This window comes from Rhinolophus sinicus, linkage group LG01 (assembly GCF_036562045.2).
Source record: "Rhinolophus sinicus isolate RSC01 linkage group LG01, ASM3656204v1, whole genome shotgun sequence".
Classification (NCBI taxonomy): domain Eukaryota; kingdom Metazoa; phylum Chordata; class Mammalia; order Chiroptera; family Rhinolophidae; genus Rhinolophus; species Rhinolophus sinicus.
In genome coordinates, this window is record NC_133751.1 from 206,595,864 (window position 1) to 206,623,812 (window position 27,949).

The following is a 27,949-nucleotide window of genomic DNA, read 5'->3' on the forward strand; positions in this document are numbered from 1 at the left end:
GGATGTCTCCGCTTAGGGCCTGGTGACACCCACTCTGTTCATGTGAGCACACACGTATGTGCTGGCCAGACCTTTGAGTCTTCTCCTAGATGGGTAGCATAAAATGTTGTAATCCTATGCTTTAGATTGAGGCATACAGACATTTAAAAAAACACAGACTAGTCCGGTGTTAGCGTCAGAGTAATGCTGGTCTTAGAGAATGAGCTGGAGAATAATCTATCACATTCTGTTTTTTTAAGAGTTTGGGAAGAATTGGTGCTAAATCTTTCAGTGTTTGGTAGAATTTACCAGTCAGGCCATCTTGTCCTGGGGATTTTCTCAGTCGGAAAATTTTGAATTAATAATTCAATCTCTTGTTAGGTCAGTTCAGATTTTATATTTCTTTTTGATTCAGTTTCAGTCATTTGTGTCTTTCTAGGAATGTGTCCATGTTGAGGTCAAAGGGTTCCCTTCATTTATATATATAAATTCTGTAAGGTAGTAATGTTCCTTCTTCTTTTTTTTTTTTTTTTTTTTTTAGTATTTTGAGTCTTCTCCTTTTTTTTTGGTCAGTCTAGCTAATCTGTGGATTTTTTGTGTTTTAGATGTCCTTTATTAAATTGAGAAAGTCCCCTTCTGTTTTTAATTTTCTGAGTTGTTGTTGTTGTTGTTGGTTGGTGTGTGTGTGTGTGTGTGTGTGTGTGTGTGTGTGTGTGATCATGGATAGGTACTGAATTTTCTTAAATGTTTTTTCTGCTCCTATTGAAATAGTTTACTCCCCATCTACCACAGTAGGAAGACAATAGCTACCGCAGTATAAATACTGTTGAAGAATACATACGTAGCTACATTAAAGGACTATTATTTGCATTGTAAATATTGTAGTGGTATTTTATTTTTGACTTGTGTGCACATGCAATTTTAACTTTAAAAAATAATAGAAAAATGCAAAATAAGATTCATGCCATGTTTTTGTAGAGAATATTATAAATATTAATGATCTCTATAGACATAAATTCAATGCAATGTAATGAAAATTCCCATAGGAATATTATATGTTAGCCTAATAAGGAGAATGAACATAGGAGAAGAGCTAAGAATATTCCAGAATAGGGAGGAAGGAGAGTAATCAGATTTACCCTATCAGATTCTCAAATGCATTAAAAAGTGAAAGCGGGAAGTATAGAACTATAGAACTGATACTTGAATAGATAGGCAGACTAAAAATGCAATAGACAGCAAGTCAAGAAGTGGAAATAAGTATATGAGAATGTAATTTATGTTGAAAATGTCATTTAAAATGGGAAACATGGATAAGTCAATAAACATTTCGGGGAAATTTGTAAAAAGAATAAAGCTGGGTCTTTGGCCCACTCTTGATATTAAAATAAGTTCCAGATGGATAAAATATTTAAAAGAAAAATATAAAAATCATAAAAGAATGAGGAGTGATTTTGAGTGATATCATTAAAAATATTGAGTAGCATGATTTCAAAACCAAAAATTATAAAGGAAAAGAAATGAATTCAAATATATAATATAAAATTGTTATTTAGCAAAAAAGAAAAGTTAAAAGGAAATACCACTTAAACAATTTTCATCATCAATGATATGTTAAGGGGAAAAAAATCTTTGCAATATATAATAGAAAATTATCAATTTCCTTACTATAACAGAGTTTTTTTCCAAACAGTAGTAAAAAGATGACACACCAATAAAAAATAGTGAGGCTGTGGGCACTTAGGCAAAGAATAAACACTTGGAAAGGATCAACCTCGTGATTTATCAAAGAGCTGTAAATAAACCTGAAATAAGGTAAGTGAAAACTACTGTCAGTTTAGTAAGAATTTGAATGATTCGCAAGAGACCTCAACCGCTTTTGTTAAATATTTCCCCTAAGTTTCTACAGGGTTAAATTTTTAAATTGAGGTATTACTACAAATCTTTTCCTTTGCAATTTCTTCTTTTGCTTTTATGAATAGTCCTTTCCTATTCTGAAATTAACATTTGCTTGTCATTCTTGTTTCTTAAGGGAATGTTTTTACATGGAGCTCTTTAATCCATTTAGCGTCCACTGTGGTGTTAGACAGAAGGTGTGGGTTGAAAACAACTCATTTCCACGTCATTCATTGCCCAGTACTAGATAGTGTGCAATCCTTCTTCCCAAATTGATTAGGAAGCCGACTTTATCACGTCTTTTCAGTGAGTCTCCACCTATCCTTAGACCCACATCTGTTTTTGTCCACACAACCTCTCACTGTAGACGAGGAAAATGAAGACCTGAGGAGGAACGTGCTTTGGCCCAGGTCGCACGGCTACTGCTGGTGGGCCCTTGTCCATGCCCTGAGCCCAGCACACGGCTCTTCTCCCTAAGCTGACATCCTCTCAACCAGGCTTCCTATCAGGTGGGGAGTGGCGACTCCACCCCTGCCCACTGGAGTGCCCTAACCTATGTTCAGAAGGAGAAGGAGGGAACCATCTTGTGGGCAGTGCTATTCCTCCTCCATGTCTGTGGAAGAGAAGAACGGGACTTCGTTCTTACTCCTGGGCTCTGTTCCGTGAAGCTGTGCCCTATGAGAGAAGGTCCACCTGGCTGGAGACTCAGGCATGGCTCCCTCTCCCTCCCACAGGGGCCAGTGCCCAGGCCTTAATGCCAGGGAGGGCACTGGACTCGTCCTGCCTGACTTCAAATCCCAGCTCTGCCGCTTCCTACGTGGGTGACCCACTGAGCCTCAATTCTTCATCTTGAAAATGAGAATAACAAGAGTGCTTAACTCATAAGGATTTTGTAATGATTAATTGAGTGAATCCAAGTAAAGTGCTTAGCACAGTGTTTGTAAATGTTAGCTGTAAAGATTAATTTTCCTAATTTTATTCAGTTGAAGGGTTGGTGTCTAGTAAAATTTATATTGTTTCTCTTAGAAGATACACATCTTTTTCGTATTGAAGCTGGCATTTGGGGAGCTTGCCGTCCTCTCTTAACAAACATCCTTGCTGAAAGCCACGCTTTCCCCAGCACGTGTGGCTGGATCACAAGGCCACAGCCCCTTGAGTTAAGGACACAGGTGGTTCTCTGACCGAAGGAGGAAAAGCAACTGCCGACGGCTCACTTCTTGTTGATCATGCGCTTGGGGAAACGACCGTTTTGCTCATGGAGAAAATATTTTTTTATCTTATTGGGCAAAGAAAAATAACAGACTACAGAGACACACGATGACTCTCATAGCATTTTTGTCTCATGAAAAACGGATTGGCCTAACTACTGATTCAATATCTACGTGCAGTTTCTCTCTAGACAATAAAAATCCTGGCATTGGATAGCCTCACAGGCAAAGTTCATCCATGGTCAGGGAGACTTCACCAAAACAATACTATCCCAGTATAATAGTTCTCCAAACGGAAACGCCTGAAGCCTCTTCAGGGCTCTGGGTTTTGATTAGGGAACAAATTGCTCTTGGTGCTACCATGTCCTATACTTCCTCAGTTTCCTTGAAACTCAACAATTGGAGGGACGGTGTGAGGTCAGTGCAAGGTCAATTTACAAGTCTCTGCCCAGATGGGTGTGGTCCAGACCAGTGGAGCGTGCCCTCAACTTATCTGTCAGAAAACAAAGCAACCACGGGATGGGTCTCTGTGGGTGAACAGCAGCTGGCCTCGCCGGCACACTCCCAACACGTGCTTTCCTGTCCTCAGATCGCCAAGCCAAAGGCCCACAGCTGAACCTTCCCCTTCTAGATTGCCTTACATCTAGAGGATTCTGTTAGGGCAGTTGTCCTATGTCAGTCCTTTTTATCCTCTGGCTCTGCTGTTGGCCCTAACGGTCTTTCCTGTGGGTCCAAACTAGGCACTAATACAAACACCAATAATTATGTTCTACAACAAAGGCCGACTGCATGTAGCCAGCAAAACAGAACAGAAGAGGTCCAGACAGTCGCGTGGATTTTGAGAATCGCCTAAAACCATCTATGTGCATGTCCTATACACAATGCACGCAAGTACACACATGCACACGTGTGTGCACATCAGCTAGTCCAGCATGTCTCTGAAGTTCAAGGATCTAAAAGAACTCAAGATCCCAAGGGCTGGTCTCATGACAAAGCTCCAAGGTCCGACTCATTCTTGAATCTCCGCCAAGGCCTCGAAGAGTCTGTACTGGAATTCCCCCGGGAAGAATGTGCACAGTGGCCCAGCGCGCATGGGTCACCCCAGTCATCGGGGACATGAGCTTGTGGACTTTGATTCAGAGCAAACAGGGCTCCTGCAGCCTTGTAGTGGCCACTCCCTGTGCCCTGGCCAGATGTCTGGGCTGGTGCACCAGCCTCCAGCTACTGTGAGTGTTGGCTGCTGTGGACTCACAGCTGCCCTTTTCCAGAGAAGTACCCTTGGGACAACAGCTTCCTGGCCAAGAAGGTCACATGCACACACAAAGCAGTCAAAGGCCAAGCCCTGAGTAGGACAAAAGGCCAAGCCCTTGCCCTAAAGTGGGGCCAGCTCTGGGGTGTGGTGCAATTCATGCTCCAGAGCTCCCTGCGGGACCGGCCACGGCGAGGCTCCGGCCAACACTGCATCCTTCTCCTGCCTTCTCCTGCTGCCCTCACTTCCTTTCTGCTGCTGGTGTTGTCTCAATAAATGACTTTCACAAGACTCTCCACTCCAGCTCTGTTTTAGAAACCCCTCATCCTTCCACAGGTCACTGAGCCCATCTAGAGTGTTCCATATAGGCAACCAGACTCCCCTCGGATTGATAAGGACACTGACAATAGTCTCGCCCTCAAGACGACTACAACAGCCACTGTCCCTTCACTCTCTGCCGTACAGTGGAATCATTAGCACTCACCAAACCTAGTACATAGACTTAATTAGACTTGTAAAGCAGGAAAAGAAAATACTCCATATGTAAACTGCAGTTTTTAAAATGTATTCAGATATTAATAATAGGATGATATCTATTTGTTGAAAAACCATGGAAAATTCAGAAGTTGACAATAAATTCTACAAGGAAATGTGCCAATCAACAAAGACCCGGGGCTCCAGGCTACCACTTGCGTAAATGGCCATTGGACACAATTCTACTGTTTGCCTGAAAGTTTGAATTGTATCATTGGTCACAACGACTGTCAGTTGTTTTCCTTGAAGTGACAGGCTCACTTCATTCATTTTTCAGCAACACTCCGCCAAATACCTAAGTCTAAATAACCATAATTTGTCAGTTTTTCTTTCAAGTAAATATTGTCTGCCGTGAAAAACAAAAAGAAAGGTTAGTTCATCTCGCAACTCAGATAATTACATAAGAGTTCTTCAGAGTAACTTGTCTTTATATTTGCTGTGCTGAGGTACTTTACGTACTTCTCATTTTTACCCTCAGAATATTTAGAGGACTCATTCGCAACAGCACGGATGGACCTGGCGGGTGCTGCACTCAGTGGAGTAAGTCAGACCAAGAAAGACCGATGTCATATGACCTCACTCATGTGGAATCTAGAGAACAGGATAAACAAACAAACAAAACAGAAACAAGCTCATAGATACAGAGAACATTTTGATGGCTGCTGCATTGGGGGAGGTTGGGAAGATGGGTGAAGGGGGGTGGGGGTTAAGAGGTACACATTGGTCGTTACACAATAGTCATGGGACGTAGAGCACAGCATGGGAAATACAGTCAGTAGTATTGTAATAACTGTACAGTGTCAGATGGGTACTGGATTTATTGGGGTGATCACTTCATAAGTTATATAAGTATCTAATCACTGCTGTACACCTGAGACTAATATAATATTGTACGTCAGCTGTAATTTAAAATACATATATATATGAATATTTAAAGGACAAGTACTCAAGGGTCACGATTTAACAGAACCAGTAATTTGCAGTGCTGTGGCAATGGAGAATAAGGTCCACTGATAAGAGTGTGCTGTCATTGTTTAGATTCCTGCCAAGGTGTTGGCACCATTGTTTTTGCACGTCAAAGAAAATGTCAACACAGGGGACACTTGCTCTGAGGGTCCTTCCAGAAGTGACTTCTTTTCACTGGCTCCCTTGATGTGTTTTGTTAAATAAGCCCTTTATTTTAGAACACTTTTAGATTTACAGAAACATTACAGAGATAGCACGGAGAGTCCTCATGAGTGCCACAGCCATTTTCCCTCATTGTTAACAATTCGCATTATTATGGTGCATTTGCGATCACGAAGGAACCAATCCTGAGACATGATTGTGAGAAACCATACTATATACAGATTTTTATCTAATGTCCTTTTTCCTGTTCCAGGAGCCCATCCAAGATACCATGTTAGATTTAGTCACCCTGTCCCCTTATGCGTGACTGTGTCAGTTTCTCAGAATTTCCTTGGTTTTGATGACCTGGACAGTTTTCAGGAACATTGCTCAAATATTTTGTGGAATGTCCCTTAATTGAGGTGGGTCCGATTTTTCTCTTGATTAGACTGGGGTTATGGATGTTTGGGGAGGAAGACCACACAGATAAAATGTTATTCTCATCATATCGTTTCAAGGGTACGTGCTGTCAGCATGGCTTATCCCCGTTGATGTTGACCTTGACCATGTGACTGAGGTACTGCTTCTCATAGTTCTCCGTTATAGTTACTCTTTCTTTTCCCCCTTTCCACACTGTCCTCTTCGGAAAGAGGTCACTTTGTGTGGCCCACCCGGAAGGAGTGGGGAGTTATGCTCCATGTCTTTGACAGTGAAGTATCTACATAAATTACCTGGAATCCTTTGACACAGGATATTTCCTGGGTGTTACCTCAAAAATAGATTTGACTTCACAGAACTCGAAAAGGGTCTTGGGGGAGCCCCCAGGGTCTGGGACCACACTTTGAGAACCACTGGGAATCACACAATGGAGGAAAGGAGAGATGCATCTAGAACTGAGAATCTCTGGTCAGGCAAATCTTGGTGCTGCCAGGATTCCCTAGAGAAAACCGCAGCCACTATCACTTGACAAGTACAAGTCTACTAGTGGGCGGAGACCCCTTCCAGTGCAAGTCTAATTCCTCACACCAGGCAAGCAGCCAGAATCTGCAAAGTGTTTCTGTAGGATGTGGGAAATACCAATTGACTAATGGGAAAAGGAGAGACGTTATCCCCTGTGACGTCCCTATCTGTATCGCCAGTGGCTGTCTATTATACTACTAGCCCTCTTGTTTTAAATCCACAGAGACTGGGTCTGGCCCCACGCTTAAGTGAACTCTGTCACAGACTACACTAGATCTCCCTTCTTTCCAAAACAGAGTGAGGGCACCTTGTCCTAACAATCAGAGAGATAACAGTTTTAGAACTGGGACCAGATGTAATCTATAGCAAGGCTGGATACAGACTCCGGGCTCTCAGACACGACTTACGCACCCATCTCCTATTCCAGGAGCCACAGGGACAACCAGCTGCATGAGCTGTGGGTGGGCTCTGATCAGCTTCATCCAGATATAACTGACAGCACCTTGCCTCAGGCCTGCAGCCCTCATCTCTTGGCGATCACCCATGGGACGTCATAGAAACCCTCTTGGTGTTCACGTATGCACGACCAGCCGTGCAGGGTAACCTCTTCGTCCGTTTGTGCTACCATAGAACGGTTGGCTTAGACAACAGACATCTCTTTCTCACTATTCTGGAGGCTGGAAGTCCAAGATCATGGCACTGGTAGAAGCGAGAGCTTCCTGGTCCATAGATGGCCACTTTGGGCTGTGTATTTGCTGACGGAAGGGGTGAGGGACCTGTCTGGGGTCTCTTTTATAAAGGCATTGGTCCCAGTCATGAGGTTTCTGCCCTCATGACCTGATCACCTCCCAAACATCCACCTCCAAATACCATCACCTTGGGGATTAGGATTTTGCATATGCATTTTGGGAGGCACACAAAACTCAGCCCATCGCAGCAGTTAACTGCCCCACTGGGAAAATCTTTCAACAGTGAGCGATGGGATCCAGGGAATAAATGCTCCCTTCCATCCTACCCCACAGCACTGATACTGAGTCCAGCTCACTGTTGTGTGGCTTCCCTGAAGGTTTCACGGTGTCACGTGCCCAGTCCCCTAGAGCAGACCAACTTAACGACATGTCTTAGACCGGCTCCCTCTTCTTTGCGCAAATGCTTTCCTTTAGTTTTGCTCTTGGGCTCATTTCCCAATGAAAGTCCTAACGCGTAAGTGTTTGTCTTAGGCTCCGTTTCCCGAGGAACTCAGGTTAATACCGCAACCACAGTGCCTAGGGCAGCCCACGGGAGACAGGGAGGGCACACCGAGCCCGTTTGAGCCGCCCCAGGTCGCACACAGCACCCAGAAGCCTTGGGGTGCGGAGCTTCCCTGAGCTGCCTCTGAGTGTCCTTCCACCAGTGACTTCTTCTCATTGGCTCCCTTGGCAATAGCTTTGCACACATTTTAACTCCATTAACGATAGCCCTTGGTTGAGTCATGCTTAAGCACATGGTGGCACAGAGTCAGGATAATTGGGCTTTTATCTCAGATTCTTCAGAAAATTGCTTCCATGCCTACATGCATTTGCCAGTGGAGAGTCATCAGCTGGGACAGCCAGTGATCATGACAAAGTAGAACCAGACTTGCAGTGAGTTTCCATCTGGGAAAACTCTCAAGAGTTGAGTCTGTCAAAGCAGTGACTTTTAAACTTTGTTTTTAGTAAGGAAACACAATTATTCCAATGAAATTTTATGAACAAAATATATGAAACAGATGAAGGAGGAGCAACTCTGATGAAGTGGCAGAGAGGCATGGAGACCCAATCAGCCCCCAGCCGCTCTCCCCAGGTCACCCCAGAGGTACCACCATTGAATGTAGATCAGCTAAACCACTGCTCTAAAGACTCCAGCCTTCTCCCCAAAGGCCGCCGCAGCAGGAGCACTACAGCAGCAGCTGACACCTGGGTGTGGTTTGGGACGGGACACAGCGGAAGGTAGGGTGCAGCCTAGTCAGGCCTGCACCTCCAGAAGCGTCTCCCAGGCGACGACCCTCTCTGTGGCACGGCCTCCTCTCCAAACATATCATCCTGATGGCTGAAATCACTGAGGATCGGAGGCAGAAAGGGTCTGCATCGTTTTGGATTCTTTGGCCACAAGGGACAGAAATTAACTAACTACCTCTATTCATAAAGACATGTATCAGACAAATGTGGGGTGGCTCACAGAATTGTAAAACAGTTAAAAATAAGGCTTGGGAAGACCATGGAGGTCCCGAACAGCCAGGTAGTAAGACACAATCGGCCGTGTGGTCTAGGTGTGCACGTGGGGTGAATCGAGTCCTCTGTAGAAGAACTGGTGCCTCCAAAGGAAACCCCAAAGTTTCATTGGTGGCCAAGCAACAACTGCCGACTCCAGGACCCGGTGTTACCTAGTGCTTGGGGGAGGGCAGTTACTTGAATTATTTCTAACAAGGTCACAACAAAACTCAAGCCTCTGGTCCCCATTGGTTGCTCTGCCTGCACCCCCCCCATGCCACAGTCTCATAGGTTACACCTAGAGTATTTAACAGTCAGGTATCATAAACTATTCTGGCCAAAATCCCAGTAGCTTGCAGCTCTGACCTTGGCCATGTGACCTGCTCTTGAGTCTCCTGCAGCCTTGACACTTCTTAGTTCTTCATTCACGTCATGCTGCTGTCTTATCCTGGATGCTCCTGTCCCATCAGGCCCAGGTCCCCACAGCTCCTACTCTGCACACACTGACTCAGCCAGGAAATTCTTCTCTTCTCATTAGTGCCACCTCCGATTTCCCACTTGACCCCAAGGCTGTCTTTTCTGGCCCCATGGTAGGGTGGGCTCATCCGGGCTATCATCACATAAGTTGAGAAACTCAAGAGCAAGAAGCGTCAGTTGTGTGCCCAGCACTAAGGGAGCACGAGAAAGGCCACAGTCCCTCCAAGTGAAGAGTATGGCCAGGACTCGGTGTGGCCCGAGTCTGGACACTGGGAGAGCAAACAAGATGGCGGGACAGACTGCTGGTGGTCCAGAGTCCAAACCCTACAGACGTAAGCCTATTGAGTGAGAATTAAGATGTGAGCCTTGCACACTGACTCCTTGCCTGAGGGCTTTAACAACCCAGAGCCAACATTCTGAGGGAGCGTTTCTGCCTGCCCGTGCCAACATCATACAAACAGTGAACGTGAAAATGTCAGAGAAGATAAAAAGACAGAGGAGCACTGTGTCAGCGAGCAGAGCAGGAGTCTGCCCAGGTTTGGCAGCATGAAGACACCACTTTGTTCCCTTCCTAGGAAAAGGGAAAAAAAAACACACTCTCATGCCGGCTAGATGTTTTAAAAGACATACAGCTGTACAGCACACAGCCAAAGGACAGGGGCGTGGAGTAGGTGAGAAGGGGACCCAGGGACCATCCCATCAATGCAAATAAACAGAAGCTGTCTTCAGTTTGGAAAAAAGTCATCAAGGGATTTTCATCAGTTGCCAGCATCCTGAGGCGCTCTGTTTGTTTCCTCTGCTTTGAAATGAGGTGGAAGGGGAGGCAGTGGGAGGGCAGGACACAGAGAGAAGAGTGGGGCTCTTCTGATGGGCGCTAGTGGCCCGGGAGGCCTCCTGACCAGAAAGACGTTCACATAGGAGCCCCCAGCGTGATACCTGGCACACAATCACCGCTCTATCAGTGTTTGTTGAATGATGATGGAAAGTAATAAGTGCTGTAAACATTTATTTTAAATGGTCCAATTATGTTCCAAGGTCTGACTGCGTATCTGTGACTCTGAGTTGGTCCAAATCACTGAGGTTGTCACTCTCGTCTGCTTCACATCCTTCGGTGACTTCAGGAAAACACCATCCTCCTGGCTCGGTAACCCCACGTACTAAGGCTCAGATCACCTACTGATACTCAGGTCCTGCCTGCCTCAGTTGCTTTTGCAAATGCGCCCTCACTGGCCTCCTGAGGGCCAGCCATTCCCAGCTACCTCTGTTCCGTGACCCAGTGGCCCCAGGGTGCTTGACTGCCACTTAGCTGAGGCCTCCAGCCTGGCACGTGGTGTCCTCCTGGCTGATCGTTTACTCTACCACTCCCTGAGCCCATTTCTTCCTAGGCTCTGCCTAAACCCATACCCCTGTCCTGGTCATGGGCCCTGCATGGTAGGTCCTCTCAGCTCCCCCCACCAAACTCAGCCCTGGGTGGGACGTGACTGTTTCTGAGTCCCCCTACACCCAGGGGCTCAAGAAAGGTTTGTTGAATTGCTGCGTTTGTAAAATATGGCCTCCTCCGAGGAAAGAATGATCCGGCAACAAGAAGAAGTCATGTATCATTTGATCAAAGAGTGGAGTTGTACACGACTTATTGTCTTTAAAAAGGAAAAACGCACACACGCAAATGTAAGTCAATGTTGCTAAGGCACCGAGTTTCTATTTTCAATGTTGACGTGGAGCCAAGGGTGAGTTTCACGACCGTGAAACAAAAGGAAGCTCCTCCATGCTAGGGATGGCTTACCGTGCAAGTTTGCACTTACTAAGTGTGTGATCCTAACAGTCTGCTGACGGAGCCCATGGGAATGAGTCAGCTGGGCCAGGCCATTTGGGAAGGGAGTCCGAGCCAAGCCGTGGCAGGCCTCTGCCAGTTTCCAGAAGCTGGTCTCTTCTTTTCTGGCTTTTCTGTACCACTGAAAGGTCTGTCCTTGCTGCTCAGAAGCCTGCCAGACCCTCTGCCTCCCCCAGCCCCCAAGCTGGCACAGACCCCCTGCCATGTGCCCCACATCCCGAGAACCCTCCAGCACAGCTCTTGTCACTCCTCAAATCTCTCCCTCCCCCGGACTGTGAGCTCCATGGGACACAGCCCAGTGACCACCAAGATGCACTTTTTGAATGAATGAATGAATGGGTGAATGAATGAGTGAATGAATGAATGAATGGGTGAATGAATGAGTGAATGAATGAATGAATGAATGGGTGAATGAATGAATGAATGGGTGAATGAATGAATGAATGGGTGAATGAATGAATGCATGGGTGAATGAATGAATGGGTGAATGAATGCATGGGTGAATGAATGAATGAATGGGTGAATGAATGAATGAATGGGTGAATAAATGAATGCATGGGTGAATGAATGAATGCATGGGTGAATGAATGAATGGGTGAATGAATGAATGGGTGAATGAATGAATGAATGAATGGGTGAATGAATGAATGAATGGGTGAATGAATGAATGCATGGGTGAATGAATGAATGGGTGAATGGGTGAATGAATGAATGAATGGGTGAATGAATGAATGCATGGGTGAATGAATGAATGAATGGGTGAATGAATGAATGAATGGGTGATAAAAGGAAAATGAATTTGTTCTAGATCACCCTTTTGCCTCATATGCCCTTGATGTTCACCCCAAATTCTTCTTTCTCCTTTTGCCCTTCAGTCTTCAGAATCCTGACCTTCTCCCCACAGTAAGAAGCTTGTGGGGTGATAAGCAGAGAGGCTAAAAGTTTCCTTCTGGAATCAACCGTCCCAGGTTTGACTCCCTCTCCACCACTTCTCAGCATCTGGGGAAACTTGGCTAAGTACCTAAACTCCTGCAAACCCCGTTTTCCCATCTGTGAAACTGAGCTATCAAGAGGAGTTACCCCATGAGGCCATGGTCCCCACATTATGTGCCACGGCAGCCCAGCTTGTCACAGCAAATTCGCAAAGGCAGCCATGGACACTTTAAATTTTCAAGCGATCTCGGAGATGTCGATCAGACCAGCAGGCCCGCTCGATGAGCTCTCGCTAGACTGTCTTGAAAGGTGCCCCGCAGCACTGCAACTCGGGGGTTGGCTGGACCTAACTACCGAAAACTGTTTGATATCTCTTTTGTTCTAAGGCCATGGGGAAAATTTACCAAGATACTAAGGGTACTACAAACTGAGCAAGTTCTGGAATCCATGTCTTAGAGTGACTGAGAATTTAATGAGAGACTACATGACACGTTTGCTACTTGCTAAGTGATCCAAAAGGCTAGTTATAACCATTAATTACCCCCCTTCTCTGGAGCAGTTTCACCACGGAATTCAAATGTGTATGTAAATCATCGTTTAAATTATGATCACACTAAAATTTAAGCAACCAAATTATAAATAATAATTCAGACTTCTTTACCTTCCCCAATTATAAATTGGGGTGACAAACTAGTTTAAGAAAAAATATCTACATGGGAACGGGCAGGCAGTAGAGCTTCTCAGGGACGTTCCTTCTAGGAAATGAAACGCACAGACATTACCCAAATTTTCACTGGGCACAAACCACTGGAAGAGAGTAAATAATCCTTGAAACTGCTACATTGGAAATTCACACCAAAAATAGACTTAATCAAATGAAGGGGAAACTCTGGAAATATACCATTTTAAACAGTAATTTGAATCACTCATCGATTGTTATTAACCAAACGTCAAGCACTCTGCTTCTAAAAACTAAATGCAGATAAGCAGTTTATTCTGTTAACCTTTTTTTTCTTTTAAATGGAGGTCTTGTTTGTTTGTTTGTTTCCAAGGCATCCACCATTACATTCATTGCTGTTTTTAAACCAAATACCACAGCTTGGTTAGTGATGAATAATATATAAATGTAATGTGTTTAAGCGGGAGTTGCCATGTCATTTCTACAAGAAGATTCCAAAAGAATCAGTATGGCCAGAAATTAGCTCTTGGTTTGAAGGCACAAACACCAAACAAGACGTGTTGGCTTTTTTCTTCCAAAAAATGTCAAACCAGCTGTATTCTTGGGTCTACTTTTTGAAAACTGGAAGACTGACCCATGTATTAAGTTATCCTGGAGTCCTGAATATTGTCAGCTCCCTTGATAAGCTCTGACAGGAGTGGGGGAAGCTGGCCACAGGTTTTCAGCACACTGACAAGTCACTTTGGTATTCTCGCTGCTGGATCTCTCATTAACTGTGCACCAATGGCTTTTCCTTCCACATCCAGACAATTCATTGCACCAGGAGCACCAGACGCCTAGGAATGAAAACGTTGGATCTAGTTTGAATCTGAATTGACCTTAAATGGTTCATTTGTGCTCCTAAATGTTCAAACGTTTAAAAACAGCAGGTTCTTGCATGATAAAACATAACTGTGGACAGTGCGCACACCAAGGGTCACAGAAAGCTCCTCCATCTAAAAAACTCTCTCCTCCATCCTTAGGACTGGAGGGAGGTAAGCACGGAAATCTCTTTATCAGAAGAGGAGCCCATACAGTCACAAATATATATGGAGGGTTCTAGCATCCCGTTATCCTGAATTTCTGTCCCAGAAGCAGTTCTACTGTTGCTGCCTCTGAAAACCCATTAGAAGTCACACACACCATTCAGGGAGCTTGGGTGTCTCTGCTTTGTGACTTGTGTCATCAGAATGTAAGGACTTGCAGGGTGGTGCCATGCCGTCCTTTTCCACTGCGCGTGCTCAGTGGCTGAATAGCACCAGGTCCAGGGCTCTCCCAATATGACCGACAATTAGGAGACAAGTCTCTCCAGCCACTTTGTCGTGTAACTTGTTCCTTTTTTTTTTAAACAGCAGGTTCTGGCTAGATAGTGAGGAGCTCCCCAGGGACTGGGGCCTCTCCATCTTCTAAGAAGGTTGGTACACTTCCAAGATGTCCACTTAGGGTCCAAGAAAGGAGGCACAGCAGAGTCTCCTGGAAAATTCTCTGAACCCCAGGTGCTTGACCATGTGGGCACGGCCATGTTCTCCCTGATCCTCCCCCCACACCCACACTGGACCCACGTCTGAGTGCCAGCTTCCCTCTTTCCCTGACCGGGACCTGCTTGGGGCTTTCTGCCAAAGTAACTCCCAAAGCTTGGATTGCGCACCTCATCTTTTCTTTTTTTTCAGACCATCTTGTGGAATTTGCATTGGTGGCATGTCCTTTAAAAACGAGATCATCTTTACTCTGCTGCCAGAGGAGGTGAACGTGGTGTTTCACACATCACATCCTTGGCAAGAGGAACCCATGGTGCTGCCACAGTCTTTCCAGGGTGGAGTTCTGTACAAGGAATTTAGAGGAAACATCAGGTAATGCCATCCCTTAGCTCGAAGGAATCCTAACCTCTGTCATTGCCAGTGCAGAGACAGCCTGAGCAGGGAGGCAGCTTCCCAAGCTGACACAGTGAGTTCACCGACGGGGATATTCACATTTTCCTCCTTACACACCACACCTTCCCAGAAAACCCCAGACGCATCTGGAAGAACAACAATACCACAGAAAATCACACAGATGTGCCGTCTTCTGGCCTTCACCTGGGAGGTGCTGTCTCCTTCCATTTCAGTTAGTTCCCCAGTTACACGTGTTCTGTCCACTGGGCTTCGTGAATCCACGCAGTACACACGTCAGTGTTTTCTGGCTCCTGACCACACGTGCAGGTATGGAAGGGGGCTGGCAGCTGATCGGAAGCTGGGGGTGTTTTGACTTGGGGGTGCTTCAGGCCCACGAATTCAAAAAGAAACACAGCTCCATTAAAAACAAAAAATGACCCAGATAATATTTTATTTAGCAGATGGGAGAAAGTAAAGCCAGCCTCACGGAGAGAAAAACATCTCCCAGAAACCAAAATCAGACAGTTGTGCCTGTCTGGCTGCCCAGAGAAGGGAGATCCCAGCCTTGGCGGGTTCTGATTGCTTTGGTTTCAGGGCCTGATATCACAAGTAAAATGATTTTCCTAACCGATATCCGGGCCAGCTGTGTGGGCTTTGCTCTCAACTGCCATTCCACTAAGAAATTAAAAAGCAATTTTCCTTTGAAGTCCTGGGGTTTTTTCCCCTTCATTTAAGATTACAGTTTGAGGTCAGAAAATGAGACACAAGGAATTCACAAACAGGCACGCATCCTCCCGGGCCCCATTTTAGGTTCTGCTGAGGCCCAGATGGTTTCCAGCTTGACCCAGCTCAGGCTGGCAGGCATTCGACCCATCTGGCTCACACGTCTTCCTGAAATGGAGGTATCTTCTGCTGTAGGCTGATGCACACTGAAGCAAATGGATCCTGCTGACAGCCTTTAAATAGTCTTTTGTGAAGCTCTTCTAGCAATGGGGACAGAACAAAGACCCAGGACTCAAATATATAACCAACGAAGACTGTTTCTAGTCGCGACAGTGCAAGCAGCGTGCCACCTAGTCCAAACAGCGTTGATTTTTAAATTTTTCAAAGTTGTATTTTTTTTTTCTCCTCGAAAGATGAGTCTTATATCAGTTACCGCCCAATCAGGAGACAGAAACCACATAGTAATCTAAACGGGGAAAGTTCAGTCTCAAGAATTAAATAAAATGAGGGACTGGAGCAATAAGGGCTTGGCTGGTAAGAGCAGAAAGACCTCTCAAGAATACGGGACTTGCAGATAAAGCTACAACTCTCTCTCCCCAGGGCTGAGACAGAGCTTCAAGGAAGGCCCCGGGCCCCTGCCAGGGCTGGGGAGATTCAGGTCTTACTGCAGAGCAGAGCAGTTGCCACGGGGACACACCAGGAGAACTTGCTGGAAATCAGGCCTCCAGAACTGGCTGGAGAGGTGTTCTCTAGACTGCCAGGGAAAGCAGTTTATGAGAAGAAAGCCTGAGGTGGAGGGGCTGAGGGAGGCGCCGGCCGCCTGCCATGTGTGGCCTGAGCTGGGTGCAGTGGGGTGCCATGTGGCAGAAGGGTCATATGCTGCAGGAGCTGGGGTGCTGCAGAGGACACACTCACTGCAGGAGCCTGCCAACAAGACACCCTAGAGGCAGGGATGAAAACTCCTTCCTCTGGCAATGTCTCCCCAGGGGCCGCTACTGACAAATATTGTGCCAGCTGGCCAGGGATAAGTATTTAAAGGGTCCGTGAAGGGTAAATTTGGAGCTGAGAGGCGATACTTTGACAGCTGACACACGCCCCCCACCTTGGCTACATGGCTCTCGTACGCACCCTTCTGCACAATGTGAGCTCTTGTATATCAATAAATCAACTCTATATTTCTTCCTCACGAGATGTAGCTATTTGTCTTAGAAATGAAAAAATCCTTACCTTTCCCCCAAAATGAGGAAACCCATCACCCCAATGATTGTATCAATTGTTGGCTATATTAATTATTCCTCAAATTCAGTTAACAGTCTCCCTGAGCTTTGTTGCATCAATTATCAAATTAATTTATAACAACTTGTACATAAAATAAAAAGGGGGACAAGAGAGAAGAATGGTTAATGTATAGAAAAAAACTACTACTATATAATAATCAAACAGAAAATAGACAAAGCACCTACAATCGTTGTCTCTGTAATTTGTCCTGAGGCCATATTGTCTCTGGCTCCCTTTCTTCCACCATTTCAGACAAGGCTGCTCTGAGTCCACCAGGCGGTAGAGAAGCCCACGTCTTCATTTCCATAAGGTCTGAGTCCTCAGCCAGCCTGCCTTTTCTGGGGTTTCTCTAGTTTTCCATTCAACTTTAGTATTACTTAGTTCTTACACGGGCATCCTAAGAGGCACTCAGAGAACCCCTGGGTTCCAGACATGGTCCTCTGTGCCCCCGTTGTGTAGCAGCAGCCTCATTTCCCCTGGACAATCAGAATCACCAATCCAGCCAGTAAACTAACTCCTTTTTTGGCTGTGGGTCCATCAACATCAGGACCTCATGATGGCCACATGACAGTCTCTGCATCCAGTTTAGTGGAAGCATTGTTATGTCCCTCGATGGAAGCACTCTCCATGGGGGTCCAAGACCTCCAAGCCAGCCGGAGTCCCAGTGACAGGACAACTCGTTTCTTGGACCCATGTGTTCTGGCTATCATGGCCTCTGATGCAAAGTGTATTGTGCGTCCTGGAAGACAGAGCCCTGCCTTCAATAATATTCCATGAGGCTCTTTCAGGAGAGCAGGCAGAACAGGATCTGAATATGTAAATCAATTAAGAATGTTTCAAATTCAGAATGTTGTTGACTCAAGATTGATTTTTCAAATGTTCAAACTTGTGGTTTTTTTCCCCCTCAGAACACTCTTGCGTATAAAAGGAAACGTTGAACGAACCTCTGTTTCAGGCTATGTGCTTGGTCCTACATTTAGTGTCTTCTTTTGTCTTCATAATCCCACCTGGCAGGTAAATGTTAACCTCCATATTTTGCAGAAGACCAAAAGTCTCTAAGATTAACTTATTTTAACTTATTTCTGTAAGCAGAATTTATGTCAAAATTTAGAAAAATAAAGTAAGGAAAAGCAAAGTGAGATCAAATTTTAATATGTGGTTTAACAACTCCAAACTTCTGGAAACTTTTAATGATTCAGACCAGTACTTCAGACAAGCATGTCACAGAGTTGCCTTAGGTGGGAGTGGTTTTATTAGCAGGGATCTGAGCAAAACGTAAGTGGGCCAGGCTTCCCCAGTCATAGGGACACTTGAGATGTCTTATCTCCAAAGCCTGAGGACTCCCTAGAAAAAGTGTTTCTCGTTTTATTTTCTTCAAGAGGTAAAGGAGGAGAAAGACAGGGAAAGAGGGAGGGAGGAAGAGAGAAAAAAGGCAGGCAGGCAAAAGAAGTTGTGCTTGCTATATGTGAGATATTTTTATACACTTGCTAAATATTCTCGTCTCTAAGAGATTGGATCACTTCCTGGTAGTTATGACCTCAAGTCTGTCAGAGACCAAAACCCATTTTCATCTGCTGGTTGGTTGATGTCCCCCCTCTGCATCGTGTTGTCCAAACCATACATTACACGGCACCCTCGATAGAGCTCTGCACAGTTAGACCTTTCAGAATGGTTTTAAATAAAATGATTGAAAAGGAACGTAAGGTGACATTGGGAGACAAGTGGCTTACAGGATAATGCATTAAAGAATTTATAGTTTTGTATCCTGTGGGATTTGAGAGCAAGAAAAAAAAGAGGGAAAACCAACATCTCGTTCCAAAACCATGCTCGTAGAGACTCAACAGCAATGGGAGTAGAGGATAGAAATGGCCTGGTGAGAGACGGGACCCTCCACATTAGCCGAACCTCACTGATGAAGAGCTAGTTTCTAACACCATCCTCAGCCTTCCTGTCAGTGATAAACTGAACCCTTTATGTGTTACAAAATGATCAAATTGGGCACCTACTCATTTTCTGAACAAGGAGCCTTTGAAGCTGTGGCCACTGGGAGACCTCGGGCATCACTAATGATTTACTTGCTTCCCACTGACTGACTATGCGTATATTGTATGCTTAGGAGAGAAAGACTGAAGGTAGAGGGGTGCTTGGTGGGAGCTGCAGATGAGAGCAAGGTCAGCAGCTTGTCCACACTCTCCTCTCCCGCCTATAGGATGGGCAGTTCTGGCTGGGGTGGAGTGGACAGGAAGAATGGAGGATCCTTCTATGGCCAAGAGGATTTGATACCCACTTGGACTCACCTCTCTTTTTGCAACAGAATGTGACAGATCAACTCATTTTAGAGGTTATTATTGTGAAATAAAGGTTTGAACTAGATTCTTTTAAAATTCCACCAGTTTACCTGCTTGTGGGATTTATTGAACCTAATTCATAATATTGAAAAGGGAAGACTAAGCATGTTTAAAGGAATTTCTATCTCTAGTAAAGAACATTAGATAGAAATCCAAAACCATCGCCTACAAGTGTAAGCTACACACCTAGTACCCAGGTCTTGGTTTCTCACACTCATCTTTAATAAAAGGAACCAGAGCTCCTCGGAGAAATGGCTGATGCTAGGACATGGGGCAAGAAATACACCAGATGAGCCTGGGTCATCTTGTAGTGCAAGAAAATAAGGACATGCTCAAAAAATAAAAAAGGGGAAAAGGAATAAACAAACAAGGGCAGTGTCGCAAAAGGACCTCGGAGCCAAGCGCAAGTGATTCCAGTGACCAAAACTGAACAATTTGGACAACAAAATTAAGTCGTGTGGGATTATAACCCAAAGTATAAAAGTCATGAGTCGATACTGATATAAATAAACAGGTGGGGCCCAAGGGAGACACAAATCTCCCAGACAGCAGAATTCCAAATAATTGAAGGAGAAACTTTGTCTCAAGGAGATGGCACAGAAGTCTACACTCTGTAAGTCAGGCTGTGCAGAATGTCTTCTTTCCAAAAAGTATGATAAGTGGGGAGAAGAACAACTTTAAGTTGGAGAAACCTGACGTACACAAGGTCAGTATCAACAATAATTCCTGGCGACAGTACATACCCTCGACACGATGTTATCAAAGTGGCACTTTACCTCTAGTCTTCCTCTCAAAAACACACAACCCAAGTCAACTCAAGAGAAAACATCACACAAATTGCAATTTAGGAATGTCCTACAAAATACCTGGCCAATACTCCTCAAAACTGACAAGACCATCAAAAGGAAACAGACAAAGGAAGTCTGAGAAGCTGCCACAGCTAAGAGGAGCCTGGGAGCTATGAAGACTCAGTGTCATGTGGGGTCCTGGAACAGAAAAGGGGTGTTAGGGAAAGACAGAAAATCTGAATACAGTATGGACTTCAGCTAATAATCATGGAGTGTTATTCATTCTTCAATTGAAACAAATGTACCACACTGCAGTGAGGAGAAGCAGGAACTCCCTGTGCTACTACTGTGGACTCAACTGTGTCCTCTTAAAGTTCATGTTAGAGCCCTGACCCTCAGTGTGACTATATCACTGTATCTGGAGGTGGGGTCTTTAGGAGGTAATTAAGGTTAAATGAGGTCATAAGCTGGGGCCCTAACCAATAGGACTAGGCCTTAGAGGAAGAGGATGGGCTCACTCCCTCTGCCACGTGAGGACATAGCGAGAAGGTGGCCGTCTCAGAGCTGGGGAAAGCGCTCCCACTGGAACCCGACCATGCTGGCACCCTGACCGAGGACGTTACACATCCAAACCCATGGGCCCACTGGGGAGTTACCAGTGAGCTCGGCACAGGGTGGTGTGAGATTTGCTGAATTAACTCTACTTCCATGACTATCCTGTTTTAGCACAAAGCATTTCCTGGGGAGTAATGCAGGGGGCAACCCAAGTCCTTCGATGGAGAAAGCATTGCCAGTTTGGGTTGCACATCTTGACTTGGAGAACAAGCCCAGCGTTTGGAGCAGCTGTTGAGGGAGCCCAGCCTGTGGTCGCATATGTTACGTTTGACTGCTCTCTGCAAAACTTGGAGCGTTTTCTCCATCTTTCAGACTAAATCACGTCTGAGGTATCTGGCTTTTTTGCACAATAGGTCCAAACGTTCTGTACTCATGAAGATTCTCCCCGATGCCTGGAATGAATGTGGCTTAATGGGGCATTGTCTGTATCGGGACTCTTACCAGTTACGACAAAATAATGCTACAAATGATGACCTTTTTCTTCCTTTTTCTTATGACTCGGCCTATAAGTTCTAGCCATAATTATATCAGACTGAACAGCAGTGTTTCCAGTTAGATTTACATTTCTAAATATTTTTCTCTGTTCAGAATACACCACTTCTACCACCACATTCGAGCAACAATCTCTTACGAACTTACCATCATGTCTGGGCTATTTATTTCATTTAATTCATAGACACGTCTCAGCCACGTCAATTATTGAATTAAAATTTAAAAGCCCTATTAAAATGTTTCTTTTTATAATTTATTAAATTTTCCACCATGAATGTCTTCCTTATATTGGTCATAGATCTAATTACGTTATTTGTCTTATAATGATATCTTAATTTCAATTCATTCTGCACAGACACACTGTTTTGGCAAAGTAAACATATAGAATCTTTTCCATTTGTTCAGTTGGTTTGCTGTAACTTTTTTCTTGGAACCTATAGTTTTGTTCTTTATTTTTGCATTTTTAATAGGGCACAAGAGGATATAAGAACTATCTCATTGCCTCATTGTCCTTTTTACTGCAGGGGAAACAGCACACAAATGATGACCAGTGACAACTGACTTCCTTGTATTGGGAAACACCAGAGCGGAGTGGGGGCTGCGGCAAACGACTAGCTCCCATCCCACAACCGACAGTCGTGGCTGTGCTGGAATGTGACTCAGTGTCTGCAGATCTCTCTGCGAGTTTTCAAGTGAAATCAAGACTTCTGTGACTTCAAACCTGGCCAACTAACTTAATGATAAACCAAACAAACAAAACTCCCCATGTGTAGATCAAGTCTGGGCAGAATAAATGTCGGCTGTGACCTGCAGGCCCCCTATTAGAGATGCTTTCTTAGCAGAATACCTGGAACTGAGCAAATGCTCAGGTGGCCGGAGCAGGGCCCTGTACGAGGTCTGACAATGAAGTTCTCGGGCACTTTGCAATGATGTTGCTCATCTTTTTTGATATCAGAGGGATTATTCATTATGAATTTGTACCAACTGGACAGTTAACCAAGTTTACTATTTGGAAGTGCTGAAAAGACTGCCTGAAAATGTTAGGCAAAACATTGAAAGGAACACATTTGGATGACATTCAGGACATCAAGGGTAATACGATGACAGCTCTGATGGCCATTCCAGAAAAAAAGTTCCAAAATTGCTTTGAAGGGTGGACTAGGCACTGGCATCGGTGCACAGCTTCCCAAGGGGAGTCCTTCTAAGGTGACCATAGTCATATTCAGCAAGGAGGTATGTAGCACTTTATGTAGGATGAGTTCGTGGACTTAATTGTCAGACACTTAGCCGGTCTCCTGCGGGACCCGCCCCTCCATCTGCGCATTCTCGGAGCAGATTTCACACCAGCTTCTGCAGCTACTGGTTTTGGCATCCACGCCACAGCGCTGACTCACAGAGCAGAGGATCACTGACTCCCTGGGGCCTGGCACTCGAGCTGAGCCCCACCCGCCACACTACCAGGGCTACTCGGGTTCAGCGTCCTGGGCCTCAGAGCCAAAGGGGACCCAGGCACCTCTGTGGCCCGCCCCTTGCCTTGCAGAGCACGAGACTGGACCTGACAAAAGGGAGACCACTTGCCCAAAGCTACACAGCTTGTCGGAGGTAAAGTGAACATCGGATCTCTCCCAAAGCTGGCACTGCTCCCTCGCTCAGCCTTCACCTCCCCTCTTCACCTCCCCTCTCCCAGAGAAGAGATATATGCACGGTCCAATGGCGCCAGAGAATGTCTTCAGTGCCTCTCAGTTCATACCAGCTCCGTGACTCTGCAGGAATTAGTTTCCCATAGAAATAGCAAAGAGAGAAATGTGATCCTTAAAATCAACAGGTAACATCTGCTATCAGGAAAATCGACCCAACAGAGGTTCTCATTTCACACTAGACCTACAAATTACGCCCTTGCTTCTCTATCTGCCTTAAAATATTAAATGGATTAAAATAAAAGCATAAACCACTACTGAAGAATGTGTTGACTTTATAATATCTGAGGGTGGGAAAGACCTCTCTAAGCAAAACCTCAGGCGAAACCACCAAGAGAATAATTTGCTGCCTCAAGTAAAAACGTTTTGCATCTATAGAAACACCATAGTCAAATTTAAAGACAAATAATGAGAGGAAAGAAACTGTTCCAAGACAAAGGGGAAAGATTTGATTTTCCTAATGTATCAGAAACATTTACAAATCATTAACAAAAAGGTGAATATATACCAATTGAAAAAAAAGGCAAAATATTTGATTGAGGAATTACAAAGAAGAAAGACAGGGGCCAATAAATATGTTAAAAAGCATCTGAAGTTCTCAGACTCCGTTTAAAGTAACTGAAATGATCATTTTTAAAATACTAGGTGAAAAAGGAAAGGATTAGTGGGTCTCCTCGATGGCAAAGACACAGAGAAGTAGACGCATGACTGCTCTTGGGGGATCATAGCTTGTAAGTGTTTAGACAACAATCTGGTCACATGCACTCGGGCCCCTCAAAAATCTTCTAGGAAATGATTCTACAGGGCAGTCAGTCTCATATCATGTGTCATGCAGGGAGTCATGCGGGGTCTCAGCTCCCACTGCCCGCATAAGAACGCAGGACATGGTGAGGCCAAAAAGGAACACCCACGGAGCCATAGATAGGGGAGTCATACCACTATATTCTCGCTGGCGGCTGGGTTAGAGACACAGGAAGCAGGAGCCACACGATCCGCAACCTGCCGTCCACTTCTCTCCGCCAACCCACCTCACTGGCTAGCTGCCATCCGCCATCCCCTTCTCTGCCAATCAACCAACCCCTTGCTAACTGCAGTCCACACTTGCTAGCTCAGCCACGGCAGTTATATCAGTGGCTAATGGCTAACCGGTAACAGCTGATGGCCAACTAGTCACAGCTGATGGCCATCTACTACCTGAGCCAGCACCTTTCCACGTGAGGCCGAGAGCCTGGAAACTGCACTCCTGGCTCTGTCCCCACACTGTGTTTCCCCAAAAATAAGACCTAGCCGGACACTCAGCTCTAATGCGTCTTTTGGAGCAAAAATTAATATAAGACCAGGTTTTATTTTACTACAAGACCGGATCTTATGTAATATGGTATAAGACTAGGTCTTATATTAATTTTTGCTCCAAAAAAACGCATTAGAGCTGATTGTTTGGCTAGGTCTTATTTTGGGGGAAACACGGTAGATGAAGTTGTCAATCACCTCACCGTTATTAATGAAAAATTGGAAGAAATCTCCATGACCAAAAATAAGTAAATAGTTGAAGAGCCAAGGAAAGGATTCCATGCAACCATCATGTGAATCGTGCAGAACAGTGTCCGATGGGTCCAGGAAATGCTTCCTTCCAACTTGAAGGAATAAAAGCAGTGCGTTTCCATTTACATCCATGTATGAACAAACACTTGAAGACTTTACCCCAAATATGAATGATAGGTATTGGCTAGGTAATCAGCTGTAGTCAATTTAATGACATGTTATGTGAAGAAAAGCACAAAATTTATAAATTATTTTAATATAATAATGATATTTTAATTGTGCTTGGAAGTATCCAAGTATTAAAAACAGAAAAAAGAATAGTCATAATATCAGTATCCAGAGTATAATCTTAAGAGAAGAAAAACAAAAAATTACATCAATTATTTTTAAAAACACAGAATGAAAAATAAAAGGTGGGATATCAAAATTACACCTAGAGTCAAGGATAGATCGTGAATTTGGGTCACTTTTTATTTTCTGTTATGTTCTTCTTTATTCTTCCAGTGTTCCTCAATCAATATATATTACTAATAAAAATATTGTTGAAATTAATTTTTGCCTCCGATTCTTTATTAAAAGGAATGAAATAGCCTGGGAAAGGACGCACACATTTGCATAATCATGGGAAACAAATTCTACTGCTCAGGTTTATAGATTTTCTTTTCATCAGAAATAGTGTGTGGGCAACGAGATATCACCTCACCCCAGTTAGAATGGCTATCATCAACAAGACAAATAGTAACAAGTGTTGGAGAGGCTGTGGAGAAAAAGGAACCCTCATACACTGTTGGTGGGAATGCAGACTGGTGCAGCCATTATGGAAGGCAGTGTGGAGGTTCCTCAAAGAATTACGAATAGAATTACCATATGACCCAGCAATCCCTCTCCTGGGTATCTACCAAAAAAAATCTGAAAACATTTAGAGATAAAGACACGTGTGCTCCAATGTTCATTGCAGCTTTGTTTACGGTGGCCAAGATGTGGAAACAACCAAAACGTCCTTCGATAGATGAATGGATAAAGAAGTTGTGGTATATATACACAATGGAATACTATTCGGCAATAAGAAAAGATGATATAGGAACATTTGTGACAACATGGATGGATCTTGAGAGAGTAATGCTGAGCGAAACAAGTCAGACAGAAAAAGCAGAGAACCATGTGATTTCACTGATATGTGGTATATAAACCAAAAACAACAAAAGAACAAGACAAACAAATGAGAAACAGAAACTCATAGACACAGACAATAGTTTAGTGGTTGCCAGAGGGTAACGGGGGCGGGGGTGAGGGGTGGGAGATGAGGGTAAGGGGGATCGAATATATGGTGATGGAAGGAGAACTGACTCTGGGTGATGAACACACAATGGGATTTATAGATGATGTAATACAGAATTGTACACCTGAAATCTATGTAATTTTACTAACAATTGTCACCCCAATAAATTTAATTAAAAAAAAAAAAAAAACGAAATAGTGTGTGGGGACAGAATCCCAAAAAGCAGTTTCCAGGCTCTCGGCCTCACATGGAAAGGTGCTCACTCGGGTAGTAAATGGCCATCAACTGTGATTAGATGGCCATCAGCTGTGGCTAGTTGGCCGTCAGCTGTAACCAGTGAGCCATTGGCCACTAATATAACTGCTGTGGCTATGCTAGGAGAGAGAGAAAAGTGGGGCTAGCAAGAAGATGGTGGCTGAGCCTGCAAGCGGAGCAGTGAGGGTTGCGAACAGTGTGGCTCCCGTTTCCTGTTTCTCCAACCCAGCCACCAGCGAGAATATAGTGGTATGACTCCCCTACCTATGACTCCATGGGTGTTCCTTTTTGGCCTCACCATGTCCTGCGTTCTTATGTGGGGAGCGGCACCAGAGACCCCACAGGCCTCCCTGCACAACATAGTGTAATCCTCTTTGGCCTATAAATCACACGTCTCATTTTTCTTTTATATTCAGTCTTTAACCTCCATCGGCAGTAAAATGATTACTAACTTTCTTGGGGAGGAAGATCCTGCAGACACATAAATGCAATGAAAATTTTATATATTTCATCCTCATCCATGCAGGCGGCCTCTTTTATTCTACTGACTGACAGAAATGCCTACAAGTCACTTTATTCTGAAACAAATAAGGTGAAACGGTTCTATTTCTGTCCCAAGTGACCTCACGCAGTTTCCTTGGTAAAGAGTCTGCTTCTATGGAAAAAGCTTTTTCAGAGAACACTGAGCTGCCCGGGTTCTAATGTGGTGCCCTTTTTGGAATTGTTAGGATGATGGTGAGTTTGAATCAACTGCAAAGTATCATCTGCCAAAGAAAATAACTCAGAAGCTGTCACGGTGGGCAAGGAGTTTACCTCTTCTGGAAGTTTCCAGAGCTCATCTCTTATATATCAAACACAACTCTTGAGACAGCTTCAGTTCTGACACCCAATTCAGCGTCAGTCCAGCAGGCTCTTCTGTGAGCAGGGACCTTGTGGCCTTTTCACGGAGCAGTCAACCCCGGAAGCTCCTTCTTCAATTGGGTCTCGGGGCCTCTGTGAAGACCCCAGCTGTCTTCTCACTTGCCTCCCCCCCCCCCTTCCTCAGTCTCCTCTGCCACTCCAGGTGCCCAGAGACTCAGGTCTGCCTTTCTTTTCTGTCACGTCTTCATTCTTATCTCTTTTTTGTGCTTGGCACACTGTGTCCCTCATACTGGGTCCTTCCGGCTGGTTATAGGGAAGAGTCCATAACTCCCCAGACCACTTGTCTGTATGAGCTCCTGAAAGAACAAACAGCTGGACTCTGGGTTTGGACCCCAGCTCAGCCCGTCAGTGAGCTGGGGTCTTGAGGAAGTCCCTCCGCTTCTCTGCAAAAGCAGAGAGTGATGGGACACTGCTCCACAGAACCACTGTGGGGATTAAAGGTGTGCAAGCTCTTAGGGTCCAGAGTGTGGGGTCTGCAAACACACAAACCCTGCACTGGGTGAAAAGAACGAAGTAGCCAGCATTTACTGAGCACCTACTTACGTTTTATATGCTTCTTAGTTCACTCTTATAAAAAAGATGCTCTGAAATGGGTATTACCAACATGTTTTACATAAGACAGAAGCTCAGAGAGGTTCTGCAAGTCTACACTCCCCGTGGTAAGAACCAATGGGATCCCAGACACACGTTGCTCCCAAATTGTGCTCTTCTCAGCTTTTCTGTGCCCTTCAATTCAAGCAATAGACGACGTCCAAACCCAATCTCTGCTCCAAGCCTTAGTTACACACAATAACCGTCGATCAGTGGGTGCAACTGTATGTGAGCAGGTGCTTTGATCTGCAGTGTTTGGCCACCTGGCTAGTAAACAATCACAACTATGTAAAAAAAAAAAATCCTAATTAATGAATATGGAAACGCCTCCACGAGGAAACACGATATGGGATTTTGTATGAAAAGATTAAATGCAGTGGTCCGCCTCTACCTGAGGTTTCAGTTACCCAAGGTCAACCGCAGTCTGCA